Source organism: Scardinius erythrophthalmus, assembly GCF_964197995.2.
Source record: "Scardinius erythrophthalmus genome assembly, chromosome: 16".
NCBI lineage: Eukaryota > Metazoa > Chordata > Actinopteri > Cypriniformes > Leuciscidae > Scardinius > Scardinius erythrophthalmus.
This window is the reverse complement of record NC_138236.1, coordinates 14,976,752-14,991,054: the sequence shown is the minus strand read 5'-3', so window position 1 is coordinate 14,991,054 and position 14,303 is coordinate 14,976,752. Positions and strand designations below refer to the sequence as shown.

General features: G+C 37.4%; 1 protein-coding gene across 3 annotated transcripts in view; it reads left to right on the top strand.

The window, feature by feature from the left end:
- The first annotated feature begins 5,947 nt into the window (after nt 1-5,947).
- sema6cb (semaphorin 6Cb) overlaps nt 5,948-14,303 on the top strand; it is a 154,289-nt gene continuing 145,933 nt past the window's right edge. For all 3 annotated transcript variants that reach the window (XM_081388412.1, XM_081388411.1, XM_081388409.1), the window contains exon 1: nt 5,948-6,206. The gene's annotated coding sequence lies outside the window, so the exon portion shown is untranslated. The remainder of the gene's footprint in view (nt 6,207-14,303) is intronic.

Genomic DNA, 14,303 nt, shown 5'->3' with positions numbered 1-14,303 from the left:
GAGCAAGCCATAGGCAACAGTTGCATTAATAAAAATAATTTGTGTGTAGCCTAGGCTACATTGAACAGACTTTGCCCAACTTGTCTGGGAAAGGAGTTACAGGGCTTTTTACATTTGAGGCTAAACGGATAAAACACCTCATTTTTACTTCAGTATTACTGAACTACATTACTAAAATTACATTTTTTAAGATTAAAGCAAAATTAAAATTTAAAGAACGCAGCTTCTTGGTCACTGACAAAGATTACTTTGCCTCCGCTGTAGAAACTGTGTTCATTATTTATTGGTTGTCAAGGAAACGGGAGGTTTTCTAACGTTATGATTAGTACTCCTGCTTACTTGCCGGTTTAAAAAAGTAAGAGTTTGTAAGGACATTTTGCGTCAAATGTGCAAACAACAAAGTTGGAAACAATGTCTGCAGTACTTATACGATTTTATTACATGGCCTCAGCAAAAAAAAAAAAAAAAAAAAAAACCTACACAGCTGAGAGGTAAGTATGAAATTCGTAATTTCGAGGTCCGGCCCACCGCCTCAACCATAGACTGTAAAAAATGGTCTCAACCAACTGGCAGAACTCCACCCACCTCGCTCCTCGCGCCCACACTTCATGTGATTGGCTTACAAGTAAACAATCCCCCACGTGGGGTGCGTTCTTGTGATTGGCTAAAACAAGGGAGGTATCTGATTGGTCACAGGTCATTCCCTGTTTAAAAAAAAGGCATTTGTGTGTCGAGCCAAGTCAGGGGAGTCTCAAAATTCACACACAAATGCAGTGAAGTTCACAGACCGCAAGCAGTTTGTAAATCAAGATATATTTGTGTGTGCATCAGAAATACATTTCTGAATCTTGTCCTGAGCATTTGTGAATCTTGTGTGCATTTGTAAATTTTGTTTTCATTTCTGAATTGTGTGTGTATTTATGAATTTTGTTTGCATTTCTGAATTTTGTATGCATTTGTGAATCTTCTGTGCTTTTTAAATTCTGTGTGTGCATTTGTGAATTTTGTGCGCATTTGTGTATCCTGTGTGTGTATTTATGAATCATGTGTGTGCATTTGTGTATCCTGTGTGTGCATATGTGAATGCAGTTTGTGCATTTATCTTTATTGAGACTCTTCTAGCTCCATACAGAAAAGGCCCGATCACCCTTTGATTTGTAGTGACACCGTGTCACAGTTAAGAGCAGGTGATTAGAAGATCTAAGTGCCCCAGCAGGACAGTATGGCACAAGAAGATCACTTATGTACCTCGGTGCATGGCCAGACAACGCCTTGTATCAATTTTAAAATCAACTCTGAATATAATGGGAAGCCAGTGAAGGGATGCTAAAATAGGGGAAATATGGTCTCTCTTTTTAGACCCAGACAAAAGCCTTGCGGCCGCATTTTAAACAACTTGCAATCGTGGTAATGAAGATTGAGGGAGACCAGAATAAAGTAATAATCTAATCTAATAATAATCTAATCGTGATGTTACAAGTGCATGAATTACAACTTCTGAATCATTACTTGAAAGACGATTCTTCAACTTTGCAATAGATCTTAAATTGAAAAAGGTACCTCTAACAACAGCACTAATTTGCTTATCAAAAAATAGTTAAGAGTCAAATATTACTCCAAGGTTTGTATAGGGCTTTGCTGTCTCAATCACAAAATCCTTCCAGTGCACTGGAACATTCGATCCCTGAAAAAAACAGGCAGCATCGATTCTCACTATGCTCCCTTAAAGGAAATTACGTCACATTAGTGAAGCACGAAACAAAAACTGCGTGAGCCAACTCAGTAATAATGACACGCAAAAGACAAACTGTTTTTGTCCACATAAACACACTTCGCTAGTCAGGTAGTGAAACCATCTAGTAAACTTTTATAATTAATATTCGGCTTAAATGTATTAAAAATAGAGTGGTGCCCGTATGTATGACGTAACTTTGAGGCCAATCGGCAGTTAGCATCACACTGGTCACCTCAACAACAACAAAACCCATTAGGATTTTTCCATAGGCTTTTGGATTATCGCAAAAAACAAGCTCTGTGATCATCAAAGGTTTATGATACTTACATGTTTTGTCCATCAAGATAATTTTCACAGATGAAAACAACTTTACTGAATTTTGAAGCCTAAATGCAGTTGCCAGCAGTAAAAAGCTAAAGTTAGGCTTTAAACGAACTACACCACGGCCTCTAGACTGTAACGTCACCACCACTAAGCTTCCGACAACTCTTTCAGTTTTATGGGATAATACAGTACTGATGTACTGTATGTCGTTGAATAAAACGTGAAAGTGTCTTGAGCTTGTGTTCTCCACAGACTTTATTTCAGACATTTAACCAAAATCGCATTCAACACATTTCCACATTTTGGCCTACAAAGTAGCATCATACCTACACCACTCTATACAGTATATAACAGAACAGTGTGTTCAGCAAAACAAGTACTTTCAGAAACAGAAAGTCCTGCCTGTTGTTGATAATACCAGCGGTGACGTTCTACAATGTTGCACGTATTGTCATGTTGCCGTAATTGAGTATTCACTGTCCCCATGTGTAGTGAGCCAGGGTCCTTAGTGCCCTGATTTATGTACACAATATACTGATTCACAAGCTTGAGAGCTAGGGAGCTGATTGAGACACACCCTCTAATCATTTCAGTCTGAAACTAACACAGTTTGACCAACGCTTTTAAGAAAAACATTGTATTTTACACAGAAGGTGTCTACAGAGTCTTAGAGGGATTATTAACCCCCCCAAAAATAAATTCAATTTATTCACCCTTATGTTATTCCAAACCTGAAAGTCTTTCTTTCTTGTGCTGAACATAAAAGAAGATATTTTGAACCGTATAATGAAAGTCTGTTTACCACATTTAAGACCACATTTAAGGCACAAAGGCGCAATATTCATATTCTCAGTTGTTGTGTGTTTCCAGGAACAGAGTCTTCTGGATCACAAACCACATGATTTGCTACAGAGATGATGACAGCAACAGGATGTGTAGCCAGCTTGTCTGTGTATGTTTGTGTGCTGGAGTATAAACACAGTGTGGGTAGGTCATATGATAGACCACATTGCACTTTGAGGTTTGTGTCCATGTTGTTAATGATAGTGAAGAGTGAATGTTAACATGTTAAAGGTTCAGTGACATTTAATGCCTCAGATTCTATAGCTTATTTTTACTGAGAGAAGTAAATCTGGTTGATATTCATACTGATATAAAGTCGATTTTTTTTTTTTTATGGAAATTAGAGGATCTATTTTATATATGTTCTTGGCATTTTCAATATTCTGAATAAATGTTTAAGCATAAAATATTACAGTATGAAAAATGTATTGAGCCAGACAGTACAAATCTAAATTCAAATCAGATTCTATCACAAATTGGTATTCATGAGCTTTTGTTTTGATGATCCATGACACCTCCTCAATCAGATAAAGTCGAGACATAAGGATCAAAAGAAACAAAAGCAATTAAAAGGGAATCTTTGTTATAAAAAAAAGTCCTGCATTGACAGCTGCCTGACCACTATAGCTGGTTGAGAGGAAGAGAAATGGAAAATACGTTAAATATTTTGTCAACATCCATTTCAGAAGAGAGTGCAGTCAAAGGATATAGTAGAGCTTTATCCGGACTGAATGAATTTGGATCGCTTTCTTTTCCAGAGAGCTCACCACAGTTACTGGGCTTTTAGCAAACATCCAACTGCCAAAGGAAATTACGGATAAATCTGTCTGTAAATATGCCAAACCAACCAAAAACCCACAGAGTCCGTGAAAAGCATGACAAAGCAAAACACAACGATAATTTCACAGTTTGCACTTAAACATTTTAAACTCTTGCCATGTTGGGAATTATTAGTGTTCATGTTTCAACTCTTCTCATATATAATTATATATATGATTGTTGATTTTCTGTTGGGCGGCCGGGCGGTGAAGATGTAGTAGGCCATATGAAAGAACAACAGGTAAAGTGTAAAAGGCAAAAGAAAATCAACAGAAAATCACCGCCCAACAGAAAATCAACAATGACACAAATGGATTTTAGAGCTGTAATTTAACCCTTGCATTTTGACTGTGCATGTTATTTTTCCCTCTTATGTTTTATTTATGGCACAAAAATAAATAGCATGTAAATGAAAGGGGGAAATTATGTTCAACAACATCACATGGATGTGGACCAGGGGTGGTTCTAGACTGTTTTTTGTCTAAGCCTGTCGTCTCAACCGCCTAAAACTGTAATCACCCATTTGAAAGATTGGGCCAGTTTTGCTTCAAGATCGTTTATAATTTTCACATGTTTTTAAGTCTTATTAGTTTGAACATTAAACCATCGAGCGCAAGATGCAGTGAAAGTAACTTCATTCGGTATACGAACTGTGATAGATTGTTTCTGTGCGCGCACACAGAAAGCCGCCTCTCAGACAGCACACGAGTACACACAATATTATGTCAAAATGCCTGTCTTGACAAGTATCCACAGTCGGTTTTGTCTTAAGTGAGTGAAAACAGTTAAGAAAATATCGGATGTGTGTCAATCTAACGAATCCTTGCGTTAGGTCTTAAACTGAAAACAGCCTCATATACCTTCTGTTTCCTGTTAATAATGTTAATCAAACAACAAAAGAAAAAGAGAGAATCACTCACTGCGCTTAACTTCTGTATATGCATTTATTTAATTCATAAAGAAATACCGTTTTACAAACACTGTAAAGTACTGTTTATTTAATTTGTGTCTTTGTTCTCTTGTATTTACTGTATTTGTGCTAATACTTGTAATTTGTTATTATTTTAGTATTGCCTTTAATATTTGAACTTTATATTAGTTAGGCTAGTATTAGTTTTTGCTGTGATCCAACCAGGCCAGAAGAAAAAAATCCCTAATGGTTTTTTTTAGCTATAGTTAAGTGATATAATATGATGATGATATGATGACAATTGTATGTTTGTTAAACAGTAGTCTAAACGTGTACTGATTTGAGCTGTACAGCAGAAAAACTGGTATATAATTCATAAAGTTTTTGTATTTACTTGGTACCAATTTATGTACTGGTAGGGTACTTTTGACTTAATATATAGTGGTGCCAATTTACAAAGAGGCACCACTTAGGCAATGGTCTCTTGCCACACATTCTTTCTCACTGAGCCCCCCTGAAGATCAAATCCTAGAACTGCCCCTGATGTGGACTTTAGTGCCTGACCACTGCAGAACGCCCAGGTTTTATGGTCCATGGCTAAGCTCTGTTGGAAATCTCCTGTCAAGGGAGAACTGAGCTCTTCAAAAGTGCCCACTGAACCAGGATGATCTGCTCTCAGCTTTAGTCCAGAGAACTTCTGTGACCAAAACCACACTGTTGAACGTTTGTTCTTCAAAGTATGCTTGTGAGGGTCAGAAAGTAACCAGGACACAGGTCAAAATTTCCCCAAATATTTAACATGTGTCTGGTTACCAACATTCTTTAAAATATTTTATTTTCTGTTCAACAGGAGAAAGAAACTCGTACAGGTTTGGAACAACATGGGGGTGAGTAAATGATGACAATTTTCATTTTTGGGTGAACTATCCCTTTAAAAAAAGTGTCAACTGATTTCATGGTGACTTTAAATATTTGACTTTGTGGTCTACACCATGTTTTTGAGGTAAGAATTTTTTTGTGTGTGTGTGTGTGTGTGTGTGTGTGTGTGTGTGTGTGTATACTAAATGTGCTACACATCCACATATTGGAACAAACGGCTTCATTTTATGAGGTAACTCAAAATGCTATGGCCATCAGACTCTTTCTGGACAGCTGTTTTGGACATGTAATGGACTATTAGTCATGTACAAGGAAGGATCTACAGTTCAAACAGTTCACGGTTTGGGCGGGTTTATGACAAACTTTTAAAGAGAACCATCAAAACACTTCGGCGGTTACTGATTGGATAAGCGACCTGTCACTCGAAAACCAGGGGTGTGGCCTGCGAGCGGTCGTTCACAATGTAATAGAGTTTTAGCGCAGTCTTGCTTTTTCATAGGCGTGTGTTAACTCTGTGCCAAGGGGTGCTCCGCACTTACCAATGCGATTAATGAAGACAATGAACCAATTGAGGGAACATTAAACTAACAACCAGCTTTTCCGTTCCGTCTGTGTTTCATCACGGACGAGCTTCGCGTCTGCAAGGAATCAACCCTCTGCACGAGCACAAAGGACAATTAAAAAAAGAAAGCAAAGGTAAACGAGCTGTTTTTCTCCTTTGCTGGAAGTTTTTCTTCGTGTCTGTTTATATGATTTGAACTCTGACCGTGACAGCCAGCGAAGTTTATGCAGGATGGAAACATACTGCGATATTTTGCACAGTTTGGGGGAAAATAAGCAGGTATCGTTTCAGGTCGGTAAATATTGCAGTCAGTGCCTACATAAAGGCAGCCTTTATTGCTACAGACAGTGCGTTTTTGATCTGATTTACTGCTTATATTTTTTCTCGTTTTAGGTGTAGTTCAAACGTGTATACCCTACATGTAGGCATTGGTCTTGATTGCACACCTAAATATCAAAACCGCTGGGTTGTCCACTTACAATATCTTTAATGCTGTGACATAGTTGTTGACAACGTGGAACACAAATTGGTCATGTTGAGAAACACATGACATGTGAATAATCTCCGTTATCCAGTCAAACCTGTAGTGTTTGCACGTGAAACACTCACCGTGTCTGCGGTTACAAGCGCTGCACGAAAGCCTTCGGTTGTTTAGACAACACGCGCAGCACTCAGTCAGTCGGATGGTAGAACAGAGAGAGAGTAGTATCCTGGTCCAGAAAGATAGACTTGCTGGTTTTGGACTTCTGGTCGGTGGTTTTTAAAGGAGTTTGGCCTTGGGCACGGAGCTGAGAGTGCAGTAGGATGTTCATTCAGCGTGTTGCGCACCTTTACCAGCAGTGTAGCGGCGAATTCATTACGCTTACGAACATTTATCGTTTCGATAGTGCAGGAATTGGAATGATTGTTTCCACTGAACAGTTAATACATGTCATATCAATATCCAAACTATAGTTCTGTAATTTTGTTTTATTTCTTTTTATGACAGCGTTAGCTAATAACAGAGTTTTATTTATTTTTGTCACACTTCATAGTCCGTATAGGCTACAGTTAAATTTCACTATTCTAAATATCACAGACTCCTGACTGTTTCATTATTTAACTATTTTTAATGTGCAAATGAATTAAATCTAAATAACAAAATGGCTTGTAGCCTTCGACTATTTTTCAGTTAAGTTTAACTTTACTTCAGTAAGTCAAGTAAACAAAATGAAGAGAGAACAAAGAAACGCATTAAGGAACAAAGAGTGCGTGACGTTTTCCACTAGCTATCTGTAGTGGGCTTCATTAAAGCTAATGCTTTAAAGTTATCCAGATGAGAGCAGTGAGGTAGTGATTTTCTTTTTTTCCTTGCCAATATTTTTCAGTGTTATTAATGATATAATGGAGTGCAGGAGGTTTAGGCTGCGTATAAACTGCAGGACCTAATGCACATATCTATTTTGACATATGCAGATTTTTTTTTCGTCCCGTCTCTGTGTACATTCACTTGAGACAGAGCTGACCGTGTCCAATATCTTGCCAAGAACTGCGTTTTGACAGAGAAGTGCATTTGACCGTGCGCGGTCGAGTACGCAAGCACTCTAGCTGAGTGCACGCGCATGATCGTTTAAAAGCAACAAATTTACTTGTACTTTTAACATCCTTAATAGTTAGTGTGGTATTTTTGGCGTTATAGTAAGTTAAAAGGTTGACTTTGGTTAAATTGAAACCGAAATCTCTTTATAATAGCCTATAACAGGCAGCCTATGCTGTTCGTAGCACAGCCAGAAATTAGCTATTTAAAAAGGATAATGTTTGACCACTGCAATTGATTTTCAGGGTTATTTTTTAAAGTCTATTATGAGGGTATATTTTTATAACTAGGCTAGCTATATAAAACACATAGTATGTCGTCCATTTATGTTCATAAAGTGAGCAATTATGGCTGTCATCCATCAAATACAAAAGCATCTGTAGTAGCCTAATGCTCAAGATATAACACAAATGCTTTACTTGAGTACATTGCTGATACCTTTGTTATAGATCAGTTCACTACAGACCTGTTCTTGCCCTAAGCATCGCTTAATGTTTGACCGTGCTTTCTTAAAACGCATTTGTCCCTGCAAAATTCAGCCGTAAGCAATTGGAGGGTTCATCCCTCCGGGTGTAGGAGGTATATTTCTGGCATCTACCCCGAGGTTGCCTTGAATCATCTAAGTGTTATTGAATAATAAATTGCTCACTAAGCTATCATTAGAGATTTTCCTCTGGTATTTTTTTTCTTTTTTTTAAAAAAAAAAAACGTTTGATAACTGTTATTTAATAAGTGGGTTTGGTCCATAATTGCAATATAAGTGCTCTTAAAATATTCAACCAGTAATTCTGAAGTGGCCCAAGTAGAATTTTAATGGGTTCCAGTATGAATACAGTCAGAGAGTGTGATGTTTTCCACTTAAATAGCTTTTCTTTCTGCTTTTTTTTTTTTTCTAAAAGATTTTTAGACTTTTAGATATGCTTATGTATTACAATTACCATTGAATATACTGTTGACTTTCGTATTGTTTGAGGTCAACGCTCTCTTGTTCTTACTTTCTCTTGCTGAGCACAAAAAAAGAAGATATTTTGAAGAACATTGGGGTCCAAACAACATTGCTCGCAGATTGCTCTGGCTATTTTACCGAGAATATTTCTCAATCATTTAACTGTCATTTTGAAGCAAAACAATCTTGCTGCCAATTTTGTTCGGAATAAGCAAAGGTACAGACATCTCTAGTCCTTATTTGGTTAAAAGCCTTGTTTAAACCCTAATGATCCTCTATAATCATTAACCTGTTTGTCTAGAAGGAGATCTTTGATGGTCAGACATATACAGGACACGGGAGACATTTTCTCTTTGAATTTAACTCTGGTTTTGTCTCAGCCCATCATGGCCTCTTCTAGGTAAGGTAATGATGCATATAGCCTGGGTGTAATTTTATTTCCAATTTCCATTGCTGTAGTTTTGCCCTAAATGATGTTATGCCCGTCGTGCACCGTGGATGGCTATGTGCTCCTAATGGCTCTTATAGGTAATGAGAGCTAAAATAGCCTTGGTGCCACAATTGGATCAAAGCCATCATCTACCGTTGTTGTTTTTTCCCGATTTCATCAGATGAGGACAATTTACTTTTGAGACTTGTTACCCTGGTTTAGTTATTCATAGACATTTTTATGATGGATTGAAACTCTAGAATAGAACAGATGCAATTCATTTCATTCTCCACATTTGAATGTGAACTAAGCAACTATCGTCTACCTGTTCTGGACCAGCTGTGAGACACAATGGATCGGTTTCAATTAGTTACTCTAGGGAGTTCACTCCGCAGTATAATGGCCCCTCATATTTCATGTTGATTGTTGTAACCCGTAGCAACAGGGTAGGCAATAGCTGGAGATGCACCTGGAGAGGAGGGTTATGAGGCAGTTGGGGTGCAGTGGAATGAGAGCTGTTGTTCCTGCCTGGCTGCCTAAGTCCAGTGAGGGGTCTCATACCCCTGGGGAGTGAATTATTACCTGTCAGACCTAGGGCCTCGGCATCATCCATTATGCAGCCCTCTTGCAGGGGCAGCCAACCCCAGCATGGCAGCGTGCTCAGTTTGCCTTGGCCTTCAAACCTGGCCACCTCTCTCTGGGTGGGTACAACTTGGGGCGTAACAGCCATTATGAACCTCTCCGGAAGTTGGGAGTCCCGGCATTATATACAAATACAGGAATGCTAAATAGCTGTGCTGATTTAAGATTCCATCTGAGAGGTCATGGCATCTCTGTCAGGCCTCCATAATCTGCTGTAATGAATGGCATTGTTGTGTTAAACTTTGCTATGAAGTGGTTGATGATGCTAATTCGTCACACGTTCACACTTAAGGTAATTCTGCTAAAATCTTCAACAAGTCCCAGTCCTATTCATACTCGAGTCTGAGGCAAGCTGACAGGATATTTTTAATGGGGTGGCCAGATTGGGACAGTAAAAATCTTAGGGTGGCACAACAGAAAGTCTGTAGCATGGCTTATAATCTTATATATGCAGGAATTTTTGGCTGATAGCTGGTTGCTTTAAAACGCTTCCATGTTCATGCTGCCTTAATTTTAATTTTAGTTAACTTGAAATGTGAAAATAAGTCACAACTTGGATATTTGAGTTTACTAAATGTAGTAAACGATAACTGGTGTTATCACAAGAGTGCAGCTTTGTGTATAGATTTGTGCAGCTTTGATTATAATAGCAGTGGTCTCTGCTCGCTTTCTGTATTATATTTTTCATGCTGCAAACTACACATTGCAAAGTTTCTGGATTGACAACCATATGTTAATGCGCAATTGATTTTGATTGACAGGATAACCATATAGCAATAGACGGAACAAAATAATCTGAATTTATTAATGGAAAATGTAAAATTCGAACCAACAATCTTATATACTAGGTGATTAATCAAGGATCACATTACTTAAAACTTAAACATTGGCATATTGTGGACATTGACCCTAATCTCAAGAAATGCTCCACGTTTAGTATACAAGAGACCACTTAATCTTTGTAATATTTTTATTCGAGCTGATTTAACCCCTGCCTCACTTTAAAAATAAAATAAAAATAAAGTACCTTTTGGCAATTGTAGATGTTACTGTCAACAATTTAACTTTACTTTACATCCTCATACTGCTATTAAAAAAATGAATAAGAGACACTAATTCGTGCAAAACTGCCCATGTGATTTACATGTTGCATTGCTAAATGGGTAAAACTAGTAGGCTAGACCTCCAAAAACTATTTCGGGATGATGACATAGTTGCGCCATTAAATTAAAGTCCAGTAGCTCAGCACTTTGCTACTTTTACATTCGGTTTCCACTCAACAATATTTAGGAATAGAATTAGTCAAATGTTAACAGCGTGGAGGTCACATTAATAATTTGCTTTGGAAACGTGAAACCTTTTGGATTTACACTTTAGATACTGTAGCACCCAAGGGATTATATGAAGATTTAGATATTCGTCTGTTTCTTTAAGGTTTTTTGTTTGTTTAAGCATTCTTTGGTTTATGCAGGTGTTATTATAATTGTTGTTATTTATTATTGTTATTATTGTTGTTATTATTATTATTATTATTGTATGTTTAAACCTAGACTCTCACAATTAGTATTTTGTATTTCTTTTGCCTTTTGTTCCATGGCTTTATGACGACACCCCCGGCGCGTCTTTCTTCCTTTTCCTTTTCTTTCTTCCTTTTCCTTTTCTTTCTTCCTTTTCTTTCTTCACACTTTTTTTAGGTCTTGTGATCCTTGATTAATCACCTGTTAGTATAAAGGCTTGTTGGTTCACATTTTTGATTGTTGGATGAAGAGCCTGCATGCTCGAGTCCATTACTTGAGAGCATTTATGCTGGTGCTGTGCGTGGTTTTTGTCCCGTTTTTTTTTTTTTTTTCATATTTTCAGTAAAAACTGACTGATGTTGATAAAACATGTTTTACAACATCCAGTTCTCCAACAAATGTCTGAACAATCATAGCGTGCCCTGTTTATGGAGTCAATATGTTGTATTGATATAAAATTAAATGGACAATTCATTGTAAGTGTTGAAACTAGCAGCCATAATACCTTTGCTTAGGAAACAAATAAAGCAACCAGGGGTCTGGTACAAACAATATAAGGGAAGGGAAGGGCCTCCTTCCCTTCCCTTTACCTAAGTTATTTTAACTTTTTAAATAAAATGTTGTCGGGATAATTCCGGTTAGCGTGGCTACGCAGACGCAACAAAACATTTCTGTATTATAAATTTTTAAGGCAAGTAGTTTATTGAGGGTTGATTTGCAAAGGACTACACACCTGCACACATATATATATTCAAACGCGCATACCTTTGGACTGAACACGTAATGCGCATGTGCGCGACGTCTGTGTTTTCGCGGATTTGCGTTTTTGAGGTTTGCGCAGAGACCGTGGATAATCGTTTACACCTTCGAACCTATTTCAGGGAGTGCGTTCTCGAGACACTAGGCACTGTTTTGTGTGCCGGAGCGCGTTAAGGGTTTTCCTGTTAGAACGGTGTTGTGTTAGCGGCCCCTAAGTTCATAACTAATGATCTTCGCAACGGAAGTGAATCAATCCATCAAAATTAACTTTAGCTGGAGAATTACTTTATCCTAGAGCTGTTGTAAAGCCTAAACAATCTGTTACGGTAATTTCCTATAATCTCTGTAAAGCTGCTTTGAAACAATCCATATTGTTAAAAGCACTATATAAATGAAGGTGACTTGACTTGACTTAAACATTCCGCATGCACAAAATGGAAAGTGAAATGTGTGTATGCTATTTCAATCAGAATTTATAAAAAATAAAAAATAAAAGTTGGTGAAATATGTACGACTCATCTGCACACTCTATAGACTGAGCGTTCACACCACTGATATATAAATGACTGGATTGCTCACTGCGTTTTAAACTGCCAACAGGTGGAAAGCCAACGGAAGTGTTCGAAGTGTGCCATATGCCACATACATGTTCCATGTTCTTCCATCATTGCTTACAGCCAAAACCTTTACCTAAAATCACTTGATTTGCAGCGTATCTCTCGGACATGATTAGTATGTATGTGTTAATTAATTGTTACTTTGGATGTTATATGTAATGTTTGACATGTAATGATATTTTGTAATGTCTTTTTGGGCAGGATAAGCGATATATAGAAATCATTAAGATGGGTGTATACTGCACACTGACGACACGGGTAAACTGATTTAACACAACATTTATTTCTTTATGTAAGTAAATATGGAGGAAATATTAAAGTCCCCCTGTAGTCAATAATTTTATCCCTTAAAACTCAACTTTGATCACCAAAATTGCATATTTAAACGTTTTTTCCTTGGAATTATTATATAGGCTATTTTTTCATGCCTGGAAATAGCTTGAATGTAATTCTACACCCTTGCCTCATTTAGTATACGCGGATATATATATATATATATTACAAATTAGCCCCGCCTCCACTCACTCACACCAGCTCAGAGAACCACTCATTGTCGATCACACGTTGACGTGATTGGTTACAAGGTAGTTTGTGACGTCAGAAACACCAGCGATTTCAAAACACGTTTTTGAGCCTGCTTTGGTTCACTGCCATTTTAAAGAGAAAATACTCAGCAATGGTGTTAACTTATGAATTTGCACATGGTTTGTCTTAAAGCATATTAAAAAACACCACATAGACATATAAACAACATTAAAAGTTAGATTTTCACCACAGGAGGAATTTAAGCATGGACAGGCTATATCTGGGATTATTATCAGAAATAGAAATTTGAATATATAAAAAATCTCATCAGAAATTGATATTATCAGATGACAAATAACTATTAATTCAAAAGAATGTGAGGGAACAAATACCAGTATGGTAGTGCGGTGGCTTCACTTTTTATGATGTCATGAGCAATCCGGTCATTTATATAGGTCAGGGGTTTTTACAGTATTTTTAAATTCTAAATTTACTTCTATTCTAAACAATACAAGAATACTGAATAATTTTAGTAATGTAATGTGACAGCACAAATGTCATTTATAGTTTGTGTCTTGTAAGGTTAAAGCCAGTAGTATCACATGGATGGGCATATGGAGGTTATATGCGGCTCAGAATATGCATAGTAAAACTAGGTGCTGTAAGCTTCATAATATGGTTGATTGATTTGGGGATCAGACGGGGTGGGGATGTATGTTCGCACAATCTTCCGCTGACTAGGATTTCCTGATGAAATTTTGCACTGGTTCTAACTTCTGAACCACAGTTTTACAAATCTGAAAGGTTTTCTGCATATAAGGCCTCTGATTTTTCCTGCACATAATCAGTTCAGTTTGATTTGAGAAGAGGAGATTATGTTTGTATTGTGGCATAAAGTGATTGATTCTTGTCTGAAAATGTTTTTTTTTTTTCATTTAAAACTATTCTTAGCTTTATAACTGGGGGAAAAATGGCCTACCTTTGGAGGTGTTAGTTGAAGCATGTACTTTCACTAGTAGCAGAACTAGCACTGGGCTGCGAATCCTGGGTGAGTAAGCATTGAACCCAGTAAAAATAAAAATAAAAAGAGTGATGTAAAACTGAGAGCAGTTACAGGCCTCAGCTCTCAGCTCCCTTCTGCCATTGGACACACTGCCTGGCTTCCAGCAGATTTGTAAGCCATTTTTCAGAAACTTTAACCTCTTGTCAAACATCACGC